Here is a 22,040-nt window from a genome sequence, read left to right as displayed (position 1 = left end):
GCAATGCAGGAGACCTGGTTCCGGAAGATCCCCTGGAGAAGGAGATGGCAACCCACTCCAGTGTTCTTGTCTGGAGAATTCCATGGACAGAGGAGCCTGGCGGACTATAGTGCTTGGGGTCGCAAAGAGTCGGACAAGACTGAGCGACTTAACACACACAGACACTAAGTTTTGGTATATATTCCCATTTTTGTTGTTTTCTAAATAGTCTACCATGATTTCTTTATTTTATTTCACTTTCTCTTTCATCCAGTAGTTAGCCTGGAGAACAGGTTTCAAGTTCTAGTTAGGGCATTTTTTGTTTTGAAATTACTGTTCCCAGCTGTTTCACATTATGATTGGAGAACATGGTCTGTGCTGTTTTTGGAGATGATTGAGGTTTACTTTGAGATCTAGTCTACAGTCAGTTTTAATATGTGTTTCATGGATTCTTGAGAAGAAACTCTTTGTACAGTCGAATATATCTGTATATCTACTAGTCTGATGTTAATATTTTTAACAATGTAATTGTTATATTATTAAGTATATGTTTATTTGTAGTTATATAATTTTATATTAATTCCTCGGACTTATTTTTCTCAATTTTATGTGTTGTGAACTCAAAGTGGTGTGTTAAAATCTCTAATAACTTTCACTCTTAGTTGCTCTTTGTATTTTTAATTAAAATTTTGGATGTGTTAATTTATGTATAAAATTTCATGACTTATGTATTAGGACGTTTTTCTGTGTAAAAGAGCCCTCTTAGTCACATTTAAATGCTTCTTTTGGTTGGCCTTGAATTCATCTTTGATCTTAATACTACCACCCATTTTTAAAATTAGGTGTTCTTGATATATCTTTTTCTAACTTTTAATTTTTAACCTTTCTTTGTCATCTTGTTCTCAGTGTGTCTCCTGTGCAGATTATATTATTTGAATTTTGTTTTGTCATCCAATCTGCAAGTTTTTACATTTTAAATCAGTAGTGTCTCACTCTTTTATAAATTAAATAGATACAGGGAGATTGTTAACATTAATCTGGTACCGGACAAGAAGACTGGGAAATCCAAAGGATTCTGTTTCCTCTGCTATGAAGACCAGAGGAGCACAATTCTGGCTGTTGACAGTTTTAATGGGATCAAGGTGAGTATGCTTACTGAGCAGAACTTTTCCATTGTGTACGGTTTCAGTTTCATTTCCCAGCTGATGACTGCAGGCTCAAGGGCAGTACTGGTCAGCTGGGTTGCAGAGGTGTGTGGGGACATACTGACTGGGAAATGACCCCAGGAAATAATTCCGCTGGCTCATGACCCTGTGAACACGCGTTTCTTTTCCCCACCACTTAGCAAGCTATGTCCTCAGGAGCATAGGTACCATGACCCCCCACTCCCCTTCATCTTGCACCCAACCAGGCATCTGTTTTTCACCTTTTCTTCCTCACACTCCACTCTCATTTCTGCTGTATTGGAGGGCAAAGAGACTAGCAAACACTGCTGTTTTATGCTGTCCTGTATCAGAGAATTTGGGGTTCTATCATGGTTTTGTGGCTGAGGACCTAGCCATGTATGTCTCTCATATGTCTCCATTGACTTAGCAGTACTGGGCCCTGAAAATTCTCTAGTTAAAATCTCATGACAAAGTCTATGAAAGTAACTCATTCTGAAGTTTTCTGCCCTCTATTCTCTCTCCTCCACCCTTGTAAGTGCGACGGTGAGTGATGACATGAGAGTGAGACATAAAAAGGGGACGGGGCAAGTCAGGGTTATCTATGCTCCACATGCTCCCAAACCACTGCCATTGAATGAGCATTGTCACGGGTTGGAGGGGTGACTCTTGACTTGGAGACTTTGTCACTGATTGCACCAGCAGTGATAGGAAGTCACCATAAAAGGTGACTTTATTCCACCTTTTATGGTGGAATGGGATAGGTGAAAGTACTCAGGCTTAGGGGTAAGAGTAAAAACTTGCTCTTGAATGGAACAGTAAAAGCCAGACATTTCACATTTCTGATGGCATTGCGTATAGAATAAGTCTGTATCTGCCCGAATGTTTTTGTTTTAAGTGAAGGTTTAATTTTTTGTTGTTCACCTGGAGAGTTGGGATTCGCAGTGATAGTATCAGCATGAGCCAGTGGTTCCAGTATGGTGGGGGTGGAGCAAGCAGTGAGGGCTTAAGAGAAAAGAAAGTAGTCCTTTCTAGATTCCTTACCCCCTCCCAGCTATTGTTCTGCTTTGGCCTCATCCATTTGTGTTGAGAAAGCAGCTGTAGCATTGAGCTGAATTTTAGGAATTCCTTTTGGCTTCCAGGCTTCTTAACAGTGTGTTTCACCGTAAATTAATGTTACAGATGGAAGGTAATTCATGTTTGTGCATCTAAACTCTTGCAGTTTTCCATGCTGCTTATGCTTTGGGGCAGTACTTCCCAGGCTCTTTTCACTTCATGGCACACTTATAACATGGAGATATTTATATAGAACTCTGGGATAAACTGATGAGGCTCCCAGGATCTCCAGCTGCCCCAGGCTCTACCTGACTGCCCCCAGGGTTGAGCAAATGTGTAGGGATGTGTGCTGTGACACATCACGTGAGCAGGTCTGCTTTTGAGATTTTCTGAGAAACAGAATTAGCAAGAGGATAATGGGAATGGTTCAAACCATGGATTTCTGCAGCTGGGTTCAAATAGATAGAAGGCTGTGTTTGGTAGCAAATAGTTAGCTATCTGCTAAAGCAGTGCCTGTCTGTCCTAGATCAAAGGAAGAACTATCCGAGTGGATCATGTATCTAACTATCGACTTCCTGAGGACTCAGAAGAAATGGATGAGGTGACCAGAGAGCTGCAGGAGAGGGGCTGTGGGACTCATACTCCTCCGCCAAGTTCATCTGAGGGCTCTGAAGATGACAAACCCACCAAAAAACACAAAAAAGGTAAATGGTTAAGGCGTATGAGAAGATTCTGGGTAGGCTTAATGTTTGCTCTTCTTAGCCTTCACTGAGAGTTGGTAGTCAGTTCTCAAGTGTGAAGGGGGCAGGTGTGGGGAACCTTACTTTAACTGGGAAAGAAGAAGTATCAGCAGAAGACTAATGCTGTGGGCTAAATTCTGGCCACCAAAATGTGTACATTGAAGTCCTAACCCTCTGGTACCTAACGTGACTGTTTGGAGGTAGGGTCTTTAGAGAGAGACTTAAGAGCTGGAGTTGCCTTATACAGCAACCTGACATATTAAGGGTGACAGACATCCAGATTGGATTCTTGGAGGCACTTTTCTAGAAGTAGAGACCGTGAGTGTTTCATGCTGCTGCCAAGCATGCTTTTCTTTTGTATATCCTCCATCTTTTCCATCTTCTTTTTCTTACTGATTGTGCCCCTCTTTTCCTCCAGACAAAAAGGAAGAAAAGAAAAAAAAGAAAGACAGAAGACTGGCCGGGAGGTACAGGCAGAGTAGCCAGCCTCCTCTTCATTGCCCAGAAGCAAGATGATAAAGGAAAAGGATGACCCTGGCTCTAAAAAGCACAGTGGCAAGCACTCAGAGAAGGCAGAGAAGGGTCAGAAGTCAGAGTCCAGGGAGGTGCGGAAGTCCCACCCCAGTTCCGCTGAGGTCAGGACGACCTGCCGTGGTAGAATGGAGGACCGAGAGAGGGAGCCAAGAAAGGAGAAGTCCAAGCACGAACACAAGTCATCAAGCAGAAGGGAAGAGAGAGAAGACCGGCACAGGGAGAGAGACAGGGGTCGAAGCTCAGACATACATTCCCGATGGCATGACAGGCGCTCTGAGGGGCGGCATGACAGGTGCTCTGAGGGGCGTAGTCACAGGAGTAGAAGATAAATCCCAAGATAAATCCCACCGGCATAAAAGGTCCCGGCACTCCCGGGACCCAGAGTCCTCTAATCCCAGGGAGCTCAGGCATCACTGATGCCGCAGCCTGTTCAGCTATTCAGCACGGTAGAATTAAAAATGAACTGTATTTTTCAAATGCAATGAAATTCAGTTATTCTTTTACTATATTTACATGTAAAGTCTCTGAGAATGAATTCTTTTGATCCCTTGAGTATACTAATCATCAAGAGAGCTGTAGTTTTTAACAGCTAAATGTCCTGGATTTTTGAGCAGAATCCACTGTCCCTGGGAATATACTTGGTACTTTTGGTACTTACCAGAGCATGTACCTAACTCTGGGTTTATCAATATGGCCATTGAATTCATGACCCCAATTTATGATGAAATGGCCAGGAAGGAGAAATACCAGACAGTTCTAGAATTCCAGTCTTGGTGCTACACGTTAAGAACCTTTCCAGTTGGCAGCTATAACCACTTAGCAGAGAAGTGTGGCTTAACTAGGTTCAGACAGGTTGCTATGCATGTGATAAGGATTCTTAACATCAGCCTGCCCCTTCCTTATTTTTGCCTACCTGCCCCCTGTTTTTTGAAACTGTAGACATCTTTTTTTCAATTTTGCTGTTTTTGTTTTGGTTGATATGTCTACATTTTTTCCCTTATAACTTATTTATTTATTTGATTGAGAAGAAATTCACATGAAATTAGCCATTAAAAAAATTTTTTATTTATTTTTTTAAATTAATTTATTATTATTTTTTTTTACATTTCTTTCATTTTACTTATTTTTTTTAGTTAATTTTATTTTTTAACTTTACAATATTGTATTGGTTTTGCCATACATCAACATGAATCCGCCACAGGTATACCCGTGTTCCCCATCTGGAACCCTCCTCCCTCCTCCCTCCCCGTACCCTCCCTCTGGGTCGTCCCAAACTGGAGTTTATTTTTTAACTTAAGGATAATTGCTTTACAGAATTCTGTTTTCTGTCAAACATCAGCATGAATCAGCCATAGGTGTACATATGTCCCCTCCCTCTTGAGCCTCCCATCTCCCTCTCCATCCCAACCCTCTAGGTTGGTACAGAGCCCCTGTTTGAGTTCCCTGAGACATAACAATAAATTCCCATTGGCTGTCTATTTTACATATGTTATGGAAAGTTTCCATGTTACTCTCCGTACATCTCACCCTCTCCTCCCCTCTCGCTGTGTCCATAAGTCTGTTTTCTATGTTTCTCCATGTCTGCCTTGCAAATTCATCAGTACCATCTTTCGTATATCTGTGTTAGTATACGATATTTATCTTGAGATTAACCATTTTAAAGGGAATATTCAGTGCAGTTTGGTACATTGACAGTGTTATAAAACCACCAACCGTATCTAGTTCCAAAATATTTTCATCACCCCAAAATGAAACCCTGTATACCCATTAAGCAGCTCCTCCCCATCCCCTCCTCCTCCTCGTCCCTGGCAACTACCAGTCTGCTTTCAGTTCCTGTAGATTTACCTATTCTGGACATTTCATGTAAGTGGAATTGTACATGTGGCCTTTTGTGTTTGGGGCCTTTCACTTAGTATACTATTTTTGAGGTGCATCCGTATTGTATCAGTGAAAATGTTACTCAGTCGTGTCCACCTCTTTGTGATCCCATGGACTGTAGCCTTCCAGGCTCTTCTGTCCATGGAATTGTCCAGGCAAGAATATTGGAGTGGGTAGCCATTCCCTTCTCCAGACACCTCATTCGTTTTTATGGATAATGTCCCATTGTATAGATATTCCATGTTTTGTTTGCCACTCCTGAATGGATAGACATGTGGGTTGTTTCCACCTTTTGGCTAGCCAGGTATACCAACCTGCTTCTGTGCTTAGTCTGCTTTTTGAGTAGCTGCTCTTGGTGAGGTGGGAACACTTTGTCAGCTCCATTGCATATCTGTGTGGTCTGCTGGGTAGTTCTTTCTCATTTTGAGATTTCTTTTTATTTATTTATTTTATTCTACTTATTTATTTAATCAATCCTTTATGAATTTGATAGGAACAGTCCACAAAACCTTAATACCTCTGCTGAATTATTAAATGGAATTTCTGACACTGTAAAGCGGAGGACTAGAGCTTTAATAGTGAATGCGCTAAATCAACTGGCGTGTTTGTATGGGTCCTAGATGAGATGTGCACCTAGATTGGTGGTTGGGATGTCCATGAAGGAGAGTGGGGAGGGAGCTGGCGGAGACTGGGAAAGCTGTCAGACTATGATGTATGTCTAACTTCTGGAGAAGAAAGGGAGGGAGAGAAGGAAGTTACATAGGAAAAGTCTTAAGACTGCAGTGGAGTTCTAAGACTATTTCAGCAAGACCAGTGGTGAGCCCTTGAGCAAGAGTCACCTGTCAGAGGAGTCCCGGGAGATGAGCCTTGGTAAACAGGCGTCCTTGCTGCTGGACCTCCGTCAGCCATCGTGACCACTCTGCTCGTGTCCATCATGCCAGTTGTGTAGTAACTAACGAAGGCCCCTGCACCTGGCTGAGTCGTTGTGTCCGCCTGGTGGTTCAGTGCCTCTTCCATAACAGATGTTTTCTGGTGGTGGTGAACATACGATGCAGAAATCTGCACACTTTGCATGCTCCCATGTGTCAGTCCACGGCCTTTGCATCAGATCGCCTTGTCTCTGATCTTCCAGCCCTTTTCCTTTCAGGCTTCCAATTGGATGGTCAAGCCATTGGCCACTTCCAGGAGTCTTATGTATTCAATAAATGGTCTCACTTTGGGCCACTTTTTCCACACCAAGTCAAGTGCCCTGCTTTGTTGTTCCATCCACTGGAAAAATGTTCCTTCTCCCCCGTGAACGTATCTGCTGTTACATAGATACCACCCATCTTCGTTTTGTACTTAGATATTGAGTGCTGACCCATCTGTAAACCAGGCTCAAGCTGTTTCCTCCTTCAGCTGGTCATACAGGCATCCCCATATGGCCACAGGTGCAGAGTTACCATAGAGCCTACCACTGTCTGCATCATTCAGGTGTTTAACAGCAGCGCTGATCTACTGCATCTCCATGGAATATGTATTTGATTTATGTATCAATTAGGTTTTTTTCAGAGAAACAGGGTATAACATATATGAATGTGTATATAATATGTATGTATGTATATATATATATATATATCTACATACACCATATATATCTTGCATCCAGTATTCAGATGTCTGGCTATTCTTGCCCCAGTGTACATACACCGCTAGTGCTGGGAGAAGCATTACATGGCATTGTCCTTCCTTCTAGGGGCCCAGCTACCTCTTCTAGATCTGAGGATGGGCTGATGTCTGGAAATTGAGCAGGTAATTTGGACTTTTTATTGGGGAGAACCTCCCTCGGCCCCCTGTTTCCCCACTTTTGCCTTTTTCAGCTTGTAGATCTTGAGTGATAACCCTTGGTGGCTCTCTGTATTGCTTCTAGGGACTCTATGGTCCATTTGCGCTATTTCCATGAGTCCATGTGGGTGAAGCCCGCTTGGTTGCCCTTCTGACCTTGAGGTTCGCTTTAGTATTTGTGTCTTCCTGGCTTCTGGTGGATAAGCACCACTCAGTTCAGTTCAGTTCAGTTACTCAGTCATGTCCGACTCTTTGCAACCCCGTGGACTGAAGCACACCAGGCTTCCCTGTCTATCACCAACCGGAGCTTGCTCAAACTCATGTCCATCGAGTCAGTGATGCCATCCAACCATCTCATCCTCTGTTGCCCCCTTCTCCTCCCGCCGTCAATCCTTCCCAGCATCAAGGGGCTTTTCTGATGAGTCAGCTCTTTGCATCAGGTGGCCACAGTATTGGAGCCTCAGCTTCAGCATCAGTTCTTCCAATACTATTCAGAATTGATTTCCTTTAGGATTGACTGGTTTGATCTCCTTACAGTGCAGGGGACTCTCAAGAGTCTTCACCACCACAGTTCAAAAGTATCAATTCTTCGGCACTTCCTAGGTTTTTATTACTGTGGGGCCCCAGCTCTGTGATGATCTCTTACTGCCATCCCTGGCCTGCAGAGGAGGCCACCTCTGAACCTAATGAGCCTCTGTGAGTGGGATATCCTCTGGACCCTGCTATGGAATACTACCCTCTGGTGAGGTTTCTTAACCTCATGTAATCTCTCCAGGATACCTACTCCCCTTGGCCTCTTCATTCGTTCCTTGGTCCTTTGCCAGGACAGCTCAGGTGTTCCTGCTTTGCCTAGTGGTGGCCAGCACTTTCTCCAGTCCTCTGTGAGCCACCTCAGTGGAAGCTGCTCACCCCCTGCAGTTCTTGCCTGGGGGTTAAATTTTGTATGTATGTGTGTGCGTGTGCTCAGTCGCTACAGTCGTGTCTGAGTCTGCAGCCCTATAGACTGTAGCCCACCAGGCTCCTCTGACAGTGGACTTCTCCAGGCAAGAATACTGGAGTGGGTTGCTGTGCCCTCCTCCAGGGGATCTTCCCCACCCAGGGATTGAACCTGCATCTCCCATGTCTCCTGCATTGTAGCCGGATTCTTTTACCACTGAGCCACTTGGGAAGCCCTCTAAATCCTATATGCTGAGTTCTAAGTCTGAATTCCTGCTTTTCTGATTCTTGATACAGCACCCTTGAAAACCAAACCCAGTGTTCCCATGGCTCCTGTCAGTAGCTGCCAGTTAATTCTTGCAGCTTTTTGGTAGGCCCAGCACTTCCCTAGCCAGGTAATGCTGGAATTTAATCCTAGATAGCAGTTTGGTAACCAGGAAAGAGGCTGGACACAGCTCCTGGCTCGGGGCGGGGGGCACTGCGTGTCTGGTGAGGGGAGCAGCCTCTAGCATCTTCCAGCACAGGGTGTGCAAGCCCTTGTTTGGAAAGAATGGCCCCCTTGGCATATTGAGAGCTGGGTGGGGGTGTCTCCTAGCCACCGCCTTCAGGAGAGTCTAACCAGATGTTCCTACCCCACGTTTCAGGGTCCCAAGGATTTTCCAACCATATGAAGTCATGTGGCCCTGACTGCAGCAAAGCCGACCTGCCATATGTTAGATGTTGAGTATTTAATCTCCCTGGAGTTCTGCAACTCTTATGGCTTCTTTGTTGCTCTGCTGCATCCACTCCTCCACTGCAGGAACTGAGGGGCTCTTGGGAAGCTCGCTGGAGGCCCTCTGGCTCTCACACATACTCTTTACTTAACGGTCATCCATTTCTCATTGCCCTGCTGCAGGGCATCAGTACACTTAACAGTACCCAGCCATTTCCACTGTCTTTGTAGGCCTTCCTTATTCCTCCATTTTCAAAAGTCTGAATCACCACATCCGGCAGCCTGTTTTCTCAGTTTTCCCACATCATCTCCAGAGAAATCTGTAGCAGTTGGGTCCTCAAGGCCTGGGACTATCTGTGCCCCACATCCCCTCAGGACAGTGTCCATCCTGCCCACCAGGCAGTGACTGAAGCAGTCCCAGGCCCCACCTTACACAGCCTGTTCTCTTGGACCACTGCTGGCACCATCTGTGGTAATTCGGGTTCTCTGAGAAGCAGGGGCCAAGATGGGATTACACGCATAAGAGGTTTATCAGGGTAAGGGCCTATGAGGGAGAGTGGGGAGGGAGTCAGGGGAGAGCTGTGGGGCTAGATGCAGGTCTCTAACGCCGGTGGGGAGAGGGAGGGAAGGAAGGGTGGAGAGGAGAATTCTTAACCAGGTGGTGCGATTCTAAGGACATCTTGCGAAGCAAATGCGTCTTTCAGGACAGGCAGTCCACCATGGGCCCTGAGCATCTGCACATTCTTGCTGAGGTTCTTGAAAGCACAGTTTACCTGCTTCTTGATGCTGAACCATTTCTGTAGGGCAAAGTGACCATAGTATGACTACTGTTTAACCACTCGCTTCCCAGGGGAAGGAGCACTGCTTTGTTTGTTCTTTGCTCAGAAGGTCCTGGGCCCTTGACCCTGGGTTCCTCGGCAGTGATGCAACCCGCCACATAGGTAGCATGTCTCTGAGCCCATTGCATTGCCCTTGGGGGACTGGCAGAACTCTGCTGATACCCATGCTGTTTGCTGATAAAGTATTACTATCTTGTTCTGCCCCATGAAGTCTTTCTACTTTGCATCTGTAATGTGGGCTCAGGTCGACCTGCCATCCTTTGTGAGGATGGGCTGCTTCCCTGACAGCATCCCTGCCCAGTCACCTGTGGGGGAATGCTGGGAGCCGGCATATCGCATAGTGAGTGCATATTGCATATTGCATATTGAGTGCAGCACTTTCCACAGCATCATCTTTCAGGATCTGGAATAGCTCAACTGGAATTCTATCACTGCCGGGAGCCAGCGTGAGGAACTCCGCCCATGACAAAGGTCATGAGGAAGGAGGCTCGGCATACGCAAAGGTGGGATCGAGCCTCAGGAGTCTCCCTGGAAATTCTCGAGCATATACCCCCAAAACCAGAGTCTGCCTACTTTCTGCTTTGTGCTTTCACCTACACCTCTGGCTTTACGGGGGGCTGTCCCCCACTACCTCTCTCTGAAAAAAGAGTCAGCTTACAGCTCCAGTTAATAATTCCTGGGTGTGACAGTGTTTCAACCTACAAACTCCTTTGGAAATCCTCTAGCCTGCCTGAATAGGTTTTTCCGGCCACATGTGATTGCTCAGAGCCTCCCAACTGTGAGAGGCAGGAGATGTTCTAAACTGTCTAAATACAGATTCCTTTGAGCAGTTAAAAGATTGATTAGAAATTGTATTGGTGAAGGGATTTTCACTTGTTGGGCCAATGTTTGCTGCTAAGTCTCCATATCCCTTACCTGCTGTGTCCCTGGCAGTGTATTGATTAATATAATTGGTGTAAATAGTAGCTTTAATGTTTGTAACCTGGGACCCTTGAGTTAATTCTTTTTCTTGTTATAGCCCACCACACCTTTGCTCTGTAGGAATGCAACTTTATCTAATGCTTTTGGAGGGTGGCTCCTGACCAATCACCTTTAGAGAAAAATAAGTTTTCTGAAGAAAGGGTCTTAAAATGTTAACAGGCCTCCGGGCCAGAAGATGATGCAAATCACCTAAGCTTTTGCATATGATAAGTTTGCAGGAAGAAAGCCTGGCTTGCTGCATGACTCTACCCCTTCCCCCATTATCCTCTATGCATAACTTAAGGTATAAAAACTACTTTGGAAAATAAAGTGCGGGCCTTGTTCACCGAAACTTGGTCTCCCCATGTCGTTCTTTCTCTTACCTTCTGGCTGAATTATTCAGCCTCTTTTCTCCACTGAATTTTCCTACTGAGCTATCCTTATTTCAGCCTCTTTTCTCCACTGAATTTCCTCACTGAGCTATCCTCATTCTATTACTCTTTATATCCTTAATTAACGTTTAATTAAGCAGTTGTTTCCTGATCCTCGCCGACGCCGTCCCCGCTTCGAGTTCCCTGGATCCACCGGGGCTGGACCCCGGCAGGGGAAGTCCTGTGTCTTGAAGGAATAACCAATCTTAGCATCTCTGCTACACTCTGCCATTGGCTGAGAGCAGCCCATGAGAAATGTGGCCTTGGTGAAAATGCAGTGATGATGGAAAGTGCAGCAGCACTGCATTTCAGAGCTCAGTAGCTGTGGCAGTCAGTCACTTATGCTCCCTGGAGTCAGAGATCTGAGAGGGACAAATACACCCTGCACTATGCCCAGCTGAGAACAACCAGCTAGCTATTGGTTTTACTTGATCTTTGGCAACAACGAATGTTTACTGGTTCCTTTCATGGGTTCACTTCACAGAAGAGTTGCAATTCATTGGTGGACAAACTCGCAGTGACCTCAAAGCTGAACAGCCAGTGAATAAAGTGCTCATTAAGAACAATTTTTACTTCTTGGCATATCATTATTTCTTTCATGTGGCCTAATTAACACCCTAGTCTGTCTCTTTCCTTCCTCTAACCTACTGGAATGTGTACCTCCTAAGTATCTATCTTGGCAGCTAATGGACTCAGTGAACCCTAAGTTGGAAGTGATCCTTATCTAGTACAGATGTTCTGTAAACATGCTTCGAAGCTTTTGAAAGGAATAGCCTGGTCATTGTCTAAATGGTAGTCTAGTGAAGTATAAAGTGCTGTGCACTATGCTGTTGAGACCAAACAATAAAGTCAAACATTTGCTGATATCTTTCATCTGAAAAGGTAAGCTTAGAAGACGTGTTTGGGTGTGACTATTTGTACTGAAAGGATTTAACCTAGTATCTTTCCTTTACTAAATAGGTGGCCCGTGATTTCTGCAAGTGTTACTGGGAACTCCATCATAAAATGAATGATAAGAGCACATCATTTTTTCCAGTTGGAAATAATAATTATATCTGTGATAAGCATTTGTTATTCTTTAAGTATGGGCTTCCCTGGTGGCTCAGTGGTACAGAGTCCGCCTGCAATGTACGAGGGGCAAGTTTGATCCCTGTATCAGGAAGATCCCCTGGATGAGGGCATGGAAACCCACTCCTGTATTCTTGCCTAGAGAATTCCATGGACAGAGGAGCCTAGCAGGCTACAGTCCATTGGGTTGTACAGAGTTGGACACAAATGAAGCAACTTAGCATGCATGCAAACTAAGTATGACCAATAGCGTGTCATCAAAGACACATTGGTCCCTAGATGAATCATTAAGAATACTGAAATTATGTGCTGGGTCCTAAAAAGGGGCAAAACCATATGACACAAGTTACTCTAAAATATATGCTTGTCACCTAGCTATATAGCTATTGTATATTTAATGCCAATATACTTTCTATAATGAACATCAGTCAAAAATTTGGTTACCTTTTGTCAGCTTAGAATTTAGAAGAGCACCTTGGGGTTGACTGAAGATGACCTACTATCTTTACAGAAGTTGTTCGAAAAAATCTGAACTAATGCTTGGTTTTTCTACGCCTCATAAGAAACTGAGGCATTTGGTATTATCCACCTTAGGCTAGGTTTAGAATTGGCGTAAGAATTGATGTTGGAGATGGTGGTGATGATGTTTCCTCAAGAGAAAGGCATTTGTTAGCAAGCAGCTAAAAAAAGAAAAAAAAAAAAGTCCTTCATGATTGTTTAGATCTCTTAAGTTCCTTGAATTTTTATTAGTATATCATATGGTTGCCAAATCATAAAGTATACTGTGTAATTGTTATCTGTGTGACATCTTGTTTTCTCCTCTAGCCTTCCCTGGTGGTTGTAGGAAACCCTGGGGTCTCCTTGGGTCTGTGGCCACATTCTGGCCCTTCCGGTTCATGTCCTGCTTGCTTGGCAGGCCCGGTTGGGCCCCTTGGAACACATCCACAGCACGAGGGGAACGGAGGGGCACTGACGCCTCCCCTCCCAGCGCCCCTGTGTGGGGAGGCCCGAACAGGGCCTTATTCTGTGCTCACATCTTATTTGTGTGCTGGTTTTACTTATTTCATATCTGCATTCCTTTGTGTATATATTTTCACTAGCGTTCTTTCCTGATAATACAGCACACCAGTGTCCCACTAGGATTGTTTTAATTTTTCTTCATAATTAATAGTAATGCTATGTACGTTTTTATATAGCCTTTAACATTTTTTTTCGCTTTATATTATTCCCTTGGACCAAATTTACCTAAATGTAGTTACCAGGTCCAAAAGTACAGCTGGAACCATAACTCATCTTATTGTTAGACTGCTTTTCAGAAAGATCAAATTTGTAGGATTGTCACCACTGTAGAGTTCAAATGTAATTCCCTACATCTGGGCAACACTGGATTTTTATCATTTCATTCCTGTTTTCTTCTCTAAAAGGTATATTGTGATACATTTGGGTTATTCTAATTTGCATTTTAGTTATTCTAATTTGCATTTTATTTCACTGCATTGTTACTTTTATTTTTTTTTATTTTTAAACTTTACAAATTGTATTAGTTTTGCCAAATATCAAAATGAATCCGCCACAGGTAAATATCTAAATGGTTCTGTCTCTAAGGACTGTAGTTACCAGCTCATACACTCTTAATGTATTTTGGCCAGCAGACTTTGAAGAGCTATGGTAAGCACCTTTCCTCCCATTCTGGTGCTCACCTTTTGACATTTAATTCATTAGACAAAAGAGCATTTGAAAAAATGACTGACTTTATTTGAGACTACGAATGCAGTGATATTAGGACATAGCAGCTGTCAGATAGCGTGCACGCATTCTCTCCTTCCATTCTCACCTCCCTCTTCCTCTCTGTTTTCTGCCTTGTTTGAGGGAGGAGACTAGACTTCTTGCTCAAGTCATATGACAATACACTTGTTATCCAAAGCCTAACTCTGAGAAGGATACTGCTCCCATTGGTAATAGAGATTGCTTTGGGAGAGGTGAACCAGGCCGACAGCTGGGAGAGGAGAGGGAAACTTTTCACTGTAGCTTTTATAACTTTTGATTTCCTAACTGGATTGCTATTACTTTAAAACAGTTTTATTTTTTGGCATTACTTTTTAATAAAAACAAAGGCTTATGTAAGATCAGTGCTCGTCATTATTGTAGATCTTTAAAAGCTAACTTTAAACTTATGCTGCCGCGTGCGATGAACTTCAGTGTGTAAGGGCAGAAATGAGATGAAGGCAGTGCAATTTAGGTATATGTGGTATTTGGGCAGAACTGCCTGCCATTCTATTTACTAAGCTTCACTTAACATTTCTGGACTATAGATACAGCATAAAGGAAATTTACTTTCATAGAAATATTTCCCTTGGGCATTAGTATAAGGCTGAGACCTTCCACTGACCTAAATTCCTGGATAAAGCTGGGGTATGAGAATGACTAGTGAGTGATCATCTTCATGTGTTTCTGTCTCATGGAAGCCGTTTCTAGCCAAGCACTGCTTGAGGCCAGCTGGCAGATGCAGGTTCCAATGTTCTATTTGTGATTCCCTGACTTTGGTGTTCTCCATGGGGCTTATCCTTTCTCCATCAATTGAGTTTTGACAAGTGCAGCGGCACAAATATGGCTGGAAACCACGAGCTCCTCTCTGGCCACACTGGTGGTTCATGTCTCTTAAAGGGACCAAGAGGATGCCTGGAGGCTTCAAAGCCCCCTGAGGAGTTAGATGTCTACACGTCTTTGTTTGAGGACAGACTTTGGAAATGACCTTTCAGGGACTCCTTCAACCTAATTGGAACTGGCTGCTGTCCCTGAGGCCTTGTACCGATTAGACTAGTGCTGTCTGATAAGGGAACCACTAGCTACATGTGGCTATTTAAACTGAAATAAAATGGAAAGACTGGGTTCCTCAGTCACGCCAGTGACAATAGCCACGTGGGGCTGGTGCCTCCTGTACCAAACTGAGCAGATACAGACCCTTTCCTTTATCGTGGAATGTCCTGTGGGCCAGAGCTAAATTGTTCAGGCGTGGCAGCAGTGTATGCAGGGGTGTGACCTGAGGGGATGGCCTTCCTGGTGCCGTCAAGGCCTCCCTAATCCTAACGGTCCTTTGAGGGTTCTCTGAATTCCAGTTCCTGCAGCAAATGTATCCTAACGACTCCAGCCCACAGCGATGACTCCCTTCTTTGAACACCCAGGGTGCCTGAAAGATGTGATGACACGTTGCTTTACTGGTATGACACGTTTGCTTTGGAGTTAGTTCTCATCTTCCCAGCAAGGCTGCAGGGCCCTCAAGAGCAGAGCTTCAACCCCACACTGCCTGCTAGATGGATCTATATGTGACACAGAGCTGCTCTTTTCATCCCAAAATGCTTGTCAGAAGCATTTATCAAAACCCTTCTTTTCTCCAACTGCCTCTTTATGCTTTCTTTGCTCTTATTTTCAATATAAGAATCAGTGTGTAGGACACAATGTCAGCTTTAACAACCGTTTATTTTTTGAGGAAGGTCAGCATGCTTACTGTTATTGGGTATTACAGTCTCAGTTTCTGTTCTGGTGAGGGGGTGAGGGTGAGGAAGGTTTCGGAACACTGGTGTTAGATCTTGAAAACACTTTGGAGAAAGTTGATGATATCGTCCTCATCATTTCAGACCCCGTCTAGAGGAAGTATGGGGCTTTTCAAAGTCTGTGAACAACCAAAAGAGAAATGTGATCAGTTACCAGGCTTTCCAATTGCTGTCAGGGCCCGGGGAGTGATCATTTAGGATTCAGAAATAAGTAGTTATCTCGTAGCTTTTGTTTTTAAAAGTGCTTTCACAAAGAGTAGTTTGCTCCTTCTGACAGCCTTGGGAAGAAAGCAGGAGAAACCCAGTGAAGTCAGATGCCTTGTCTAAGGTCACATGGGTAGCCTGATGAGCTAATTCCACACAAGAAGGTAACTTTCAACTCTCAACAGTACTGGTGTCCATTTCAAAATGTCCAGGCAAAAGCAGCTGTGCACTACAAGAGGCTAGCATTTCTCACTCGGTTTGGGAACATTTTCAGTTGTCTGACCCAAGTGATCTGTTTGTTGTGTGAGCCATACAGGACTTGAGTGGCCAATAAAAGGCTCCATTTGGACTCATTGTTCTATACCACTTGTCTTGTGCAAAGGGCTCTTAGAGCATCTAATAGTTTATGTTAACAAAATGACTGTTGTATCTGTAAGGACAGAAATGCGCATTTACCTTTGTTGCTGATGAATTGTGACAAGATGTCATAAAAAGACACAGGGCAATAAAGAACATACCTTCTTATTTCTAGTAAAAGACAGGGTTCTCCTAGACCTCTTGCAAATCCTCAGTTTTTCTCTTTAGCAATATAACCTTAGGAACCCCAAGGATCTATGATTAAAACTAAGGTAGCAGATAGCAAATTTAACTGCAAATAAAGTGGGGGTGGGAATAGTTTAGCTCTTCAGATCAATAATGCAGTACTGGAATGTGCTGATAAATTAAACTAAATAAGAACAACCAAGAAATTCAGAAGGAAAAAGCCAAAATGTGCAAAGGCAAAGCTAAAGGCTTGAATGGAGAGATCTCTTCTGAAAGAGTAAGACAAAGAGTTACCGAATTCAAGCATATACTGCAAGGCCACATTCTGAAAATCTTGAGGGGAAAAATAAAGCTTTGTTTTTGCAATTTGCGGGTCTTGTTAAAAATGTAGATGCCTGGCCACCATTTCCAGGTCTCCTTCAAGACACCCTGCTGCTGCTTTGATCTGCTTTGTGGGCAGCACCATGGACTTCACTTGGTTGGTACTGGTCACTCTGAAGAGAGAAATGTACCTGGGTGTTTATGGCCATGACACATGCCAAGGGCTAGGGAATGACACATCGTACCATGAACTGATTTTGATTCCCCCAAAATCCTATTCGTGAAAAATAAGCTGTAATGAGCCTGTGTTGGTCCAGAAGTCCCCTCTTTTTGGGGGTGGGGGGGTTTCCTAAGCAGGTATCATTGTAATTTCAAATTCAATGTAAACTCTCCTCTGGGGGGAGCTTTTCTACTTTGAGCACCTTAGCACAGGGTGAGCCATTTCTGCATTCCTTCCTCCAAAAGCCCTTATCAGAGCAAAAATAGGTTATCTGAACTGCTTCTCAGTGAATTCCTCTAATGTGTAGAATGTAGGGGTTGGGAGGAGGTGTCCCCATCAAACTGAAGTCGCAGAAGAATGCGATTTTACTCTTTGACTGGACATGCTACTTGGAAACCTAGATGGGATCTTTTCGACTTATCACTGAACTCTGCAGGAAGTTCCTGGTCACCGCTTAGTTCTGAGATGTGACCCCTGTTTGGCAGGAAAAAGAGTATGGGATAGAGCCTCAAGACCTGTGATGTTTGAGCCCTGGCTCAGCCACCTGCTGGCTGTGCCACCTCAGGCAGGTCATTTGCCTCCATTTTCTCCTCTCTCAGAGAGAGCTTCAAGACTTTCAAGGAAGCATGGTGTGATAAGCTTTAGTGACTGTTACCTTGTCGATATAATGGAAATGATGCTTCACGGGGTGGATGTGAGAAAAGCACTTAGCAGAATGCCTGGTACATGGCCGGTCCCTAATAAATGTTACTCCCATGACCAGGAACTGCCTGCAGGTTTAAGTCAGAGAACTGCATAATAACCTGCAAACTGCAATCTACATACATACTAAGGGAGAAGGAAATGGCCACCCACTCCAGTATCCTTGCCTGGAGAATCCCATGGACATAGGAGCCTGGAGGGCTACAATCCACGGAGTCGCAAAGAGTCAGACACGACTGAGTGACTCACATACACACACACACACACACACACACACACACATACATACTAAGTCATATTATCTCATCCTCGTACTGGTGGTGGGTGGGTGTGCTGCAAGGCAAGACCCATTCAATGTGATGGGCAAGGAGGGTGAATGATCAAAACTCCTCTATGTTCAAAATGACATAATTGAGAGCTTCATTCTAAAATGATACATTTGTTGTACCTGAAGTGCCATCGTTTGAGGAATATGGGCTGGTCCGGTCTCTTCTGCGTTGATAGAGGGTGAGAAACTGCCAAGACAAAGGTGAAATACCAGCTTAAGCCTCTGCCCTTTGATGGACAGCGAACACTAGAAACCCTGAAGGGAGCACAACCATGGTGGCATCATACACAGTAATCTCAGGGCCCCTCAGTCTCAAAGAATTATCTTCTGGGACTTTGGTTATTCCTAGGCTTGACTTCTCATAATTCTTGCTAATTAGGACACCCAGGATTGGCGCCAGACTCAGACAAGGGCTGCCCCTGGCGGATAATTTCAAGGGCTCACCTGTCCCAGGTCACAGAACAATGTCAGCCATGCTGCCCCTCCCCTCCTGGAGCTTGGAACAAATAAAACCTTTTCGATCCTTCTCTGAGCAAAGCTTATGATAGTGGAGGTCTTAAGGGAAGGAGGAGGCAAGGGGAGGTCCATTTTACTACCCCAATCTTCTTTGAAATAATTCTTAACCATTGTGAGGTCTGGAGCAAGAAAGTGGCAGTGTGAGGTTGCAGCAGCCTGGAGGGGGCAGGGCGGAGATGGTGGCTCAGGCGCTGGCTCTGCTCTGTGGACCTTCCTCACCCCCTGGAATGCAGAAGCAGCAGGGTCCCAGAAGGGCCTGCAACAGGCTGGGGGAGGTGGCTGGGCTAGGTGTGCCATGGTGAGGGCGGTTAAAAAGGATGGGGCAAATCAATGAAGGCAAGATGAGAGAAGCATGAGAGATGAGAGAAGCTCTCCACACCAACACCTGTCGTTGGTATGGAGAGCAGAGTATTATGGTGAAATTTTGGATTTGAGGCAGTTTATGGATTAAGATACTGAGGATAGGATATATAAAGGGATAAACTGGGACAGAACAATCTAAGGGACTGGGTCTCAACGTTGGCTGCACAACACAACCATCTGGAGAAATATTACAAATAGGCATGCTTGGACCCCGCCCCAAACGAACAGGAATCCCTGAGGCTGGGGCAAGCATTGTTCTCTTTTCTAAGTTGCCTGGGTGACTCTAGCATGAAGTCAGGTTGAGAATGCCTTATCCAAAGGAAGGAGGGGAAGGGGCAGATGCTACTAAATGGCCAGACACAAGTCCGCTAACTCAGTGGTTCTCAACACTGCCTGTTCATCAGCATCACCCAGGGCCCAGGCTGCAACCCAGACCAACTGAATCCGAATCTCTGGGGATGGAACGCTGGGCGTCAGTTGTTACAGTTGATTCCAGGCTGCAGCCAGGGTTGAGAACCTCTGCTCTGTGTAACAGTTCCCACACAGGGCTGTCCATCAGCGTCATGGGGGCAGGAGTTGAGGCACTCCTGACTTAGTTGAAATTTGACTCTGATGGTGCTAAGGCAGTTATTCTGACAAGACAAGCCCTTGCTGTCATGAAGCTTATACTCAAGTGAATCCTGTGCCAGAGGATGAGGGCAGGAATATTTGACAGCTTTGTTTACTTCTGAATCTCTAGCCCTCGGCACATAGTAGGCACTTGATAAATGGTGAATAAATGACTAAATGGTGACCTAAGAGGTGTGAAGAGAATAACGCAGGATAAGGGGGATGACTTGTGTTTATGTGTGTGTACACGCGTGCTGGGGGATGGTTAAAGTGAACCAAGAGTAAAGCAAAAGTAATACAAAACAGAGAGGAGGATCTAGGAGGATCTGTAGTTTCAGTCTCCTCAGAGACTTCCTAAGAGGGCTTTAGGTGGAGGGAATTTCTTGGGATCACACTAAGGAGTGGGCCAGGTTTTTGGAAAGCTGCCTAGGAAGGGCACCCTGCAAAGCAGATGGAGCCAGCGTTCATTTCCCTCAGCCAGCGCCCCTTCCTCTTCGAAGCATCTGTTCCCTCGCTGCCCACACCGGGCCCTCCAGTTCCAGGGCCTCACTCCTTGCGTGCCATTGTTCTCAGGTGCTAAGGGGCTTACTCTGTGCACTTACTCGGGGACAATACCTTCAACCAGGGGTTGGCCCCAACTGGGAGTGCTTCCTGAGGCCCCTCAAGGCACGCCACACCCTTACTTTAAGGCACTCCCTCATTTCTGTCAGGGTTCCACTGGCTCACCATGAGGGGAACCAGTGAAAAATATTTACCTTAAGATTGCTCAAATTCTCCAGACATGGACATTCAAGACTTTCTGTGATCAAAACACAATATTGGAAAACAGTTATTTCTGAGACATATACACATTTTAGCACAAAAATAACCTCAGTAATTTCATCAGAGAATCGCAGAAACTAGGCAAGCAGAAGAAACCAAAAGAGGTGAGATCCTCAAATTCTGGGCACAGGTCGTGGGGAAGATGCCTCTAACATGCCAAACTCATCCCATCTAGGGTCCCTTGCACTTACTGAACTCTGTGTGTGGGACCCTCTGCTTCCAGATCTTCTTGTGGTCACTTCCTTCCCGTTATTAAGATCTGATGTTTCTAGACTTCTTGGACCAAACTAATCTAGCCAGTCAGTCTGTATCACTTGGGCTCTTCTTTATGTGTTTTTCATATTCATTCATGAATGTCACAAATATGTACTGAGTATCTACTCTGTGCTTCTTTTGTAGACATGTGGGGATACAGTGAACAGAGAAAAATCCCTGCCCTCATGGAACTAACATTCTAGGGAAGGGGAGAGTCAATAAACAATTTTTTAAAAAGCTTTCAGATGGTACAAATGCTAGGGATAAAATTAAAGCAGGGAGTGCTGGGGTGGCATTGGGGTTTCAGTTTTAAAGAAAAGTGTTCAGGGAATTTTTGACTTCAAATATAATACTTCAGCAAAGATCTGAAGAAGATAAATGTTCATGTGGCTGGAGTGGAGTGATTAAGAGGGATCATAAAGAGAGGTGGTCAGACAGGTTACCAGGAGGGGTGAGTGGAATCCAGACCATATGTGGCCTTGTAAGCCATTGTAAAGACCCTGGCCTTTATCTGGGTGAAATGGGAAGTACTTATTCCTATCTAGAATTATTGTGTTTATGTGCTGTACTCAGTCGCTCAGTCCTGGCCAACTCTTCACCACCCCAGATGAAGCCCTACTGTGTTTATATCCCCTTCCCAATTAGAAGGAGGTGAAGACTTTGTCTCTCATTCGCAGCTGTATCTCCACAACTTAGAACAGCGTCCAGCCCGAAGAAAGTGCTCAGTGACTCTGTTGAATGTGAATGAATGCATGAACTGGACAGGTGCAATATTAAATATTACCACAGGACACCTATATCTAAGTGTGACTCACTGCAGTGAAGTTGAAGAAAACAATGACATTGAGTTCAGATTTAGGAGACTTGGGATCCATATTCTGACTGACAGTATGACCTTGGACAAGTCACTTCCCTACCCTGAACCTCAGTCTCTTCAGCTGTAAAATAAGGTTATACTAGCTACTTTCTGGCTCTGACAGCCTATGATTCCATAATACAGGAAACACGCCAGTGACGTATCATCCTCTGACGATGACCTATTTATGGGATTCTGGCAACTTACCTCCATTCTATGATTCATCTTTTAATGAATGTTATTCCCACTCTCAAATGGAGAGGATATATTTCTTGAGTAGCTTCTTGAGTGGGTGCAGGCTTGAAACAACCAAGGCCAACTCCAGCTCTGTAGCTGGAGTTTTCAGGCCATCTTTACAGTAAACATGATACCCCTACCTCAGTGCTGTCCCACTGTTAGAGCCACATTGATCCTTTGAGCTTTAAAAGAATGGAGGACCAAACCCAACTCATAAATAAGGAGTCAGTTTTAACAGAGACAGAATTAAAGTGGGGTGCACCCTAGCCAAGATTTAATGCAAGCAAATAAATGTAGGTTTCATTTTTAGCTTTAAAAGCTTTTAAATATATTTTACTAGGGCTGACCTAGTTACATAAAGCAAGCATTCCTACTTAAAGAGATGATTAAATC

General features: G+C 44.4%; 1 protein-coding gene and 1 pseudogene across 1 annotated transcript in view; both read left to right on the top strand.

Annotated features, from left to right (window-relative positions):
* LOC133242423 (homeobox protein ESX1-like) overlaps positions 1-22,040 on the top strand; it is a 77,011-nt gene that overhangs the window by 43,412 nt on the left and 11,559 nt on the right. The window lies entirely within an intron of this gene.
* Positions 960-4,411, top strand: LOC133242207 (RNA-binding motif protein, X-linked 2-like; annotated as a pseudogene).

Source organism: Bos javanicus, chromosome X (assembly GCF_032452875.1).
Source record: "Bos javanicus breed banteng chromosome X, ARS-OSU_banteng_1.0, whole genome shotgun sequence".
In the NCBI taxonomy this organism is placed as follows: Eukaryota; Metazoa; Chordata; class Mammalia; order Artiodactyla; family Bovidae; genus Bos; species Bos javanicus.
The sequence above is the reverse complement of the archived record's forward strand: the minus strand, read 5'-3'. Positions and strand labels throughout refer to the sequence as shown.